This window comes from Scyliorhinus canicula, chromosome 2, assembly GCF_902713615.1.
Source record: "Scyliorhinus canicula chromosome 2, sScyCan1.1, whole genome shotgun sequence".
In the NCBI taxonomy this organism is placed as follows: Eukaryota; Metazoa; Chordata; class Chondrichthyes; order Carcharhiniformes; family Scyliorhinidae; genus Scyliorhinus; species Scyliorhinus canicula.
The window spans coordinates 1,158,033-1,158,546 of record NC_052147.1 but is presented as its reverse complement, the minus strand read 5'-3'; positions in this window follow the sequence as shown (position 1 = coordinate 1,158,546).

Sequence of the window (514 nt, the reverse complement as noted above, 5' to 3'; positions counted from 1 at the left end):
CAATGATCAATATCTATTCACACACTCTGCAATGGTCAATATCTATTCACACTCTGCAATTATCAATATCTATTCACACTCTGTAATGATCAATATCTATTCACACTCTGCAATGGTCAATATCTATTCACACTCTGCAATGATCCATGTTCCCTGTTCCCACATTGTGGAAACTCCAGGCTACACAGAGCTGATAAAGTTCATCTCAGTGCAAAATATATCTCCAGGATTCTGGCTATTCAGCATAATACTGATCTCTCTTATTCGTTCTCGTGTCGAATGTTAAATTGGGGATTTCATTGGCACAATCCTGTCTTTTAATTTCCACTTTGGAATACATTTAAACAGACCCAGTTCTTTTCAGAAATGTCTGAATTCTGAATAACTAATGAATAGTTCGGAAATCCGTTGTGAAATATTTGTGAAACAATATCTGATCCTCGTGTGTGTGACGAATTGGATGTGTTTAAAAGTTTTCTCCCAGTCTCCTGTCACTCTTGTTGCTGTTCTCTGC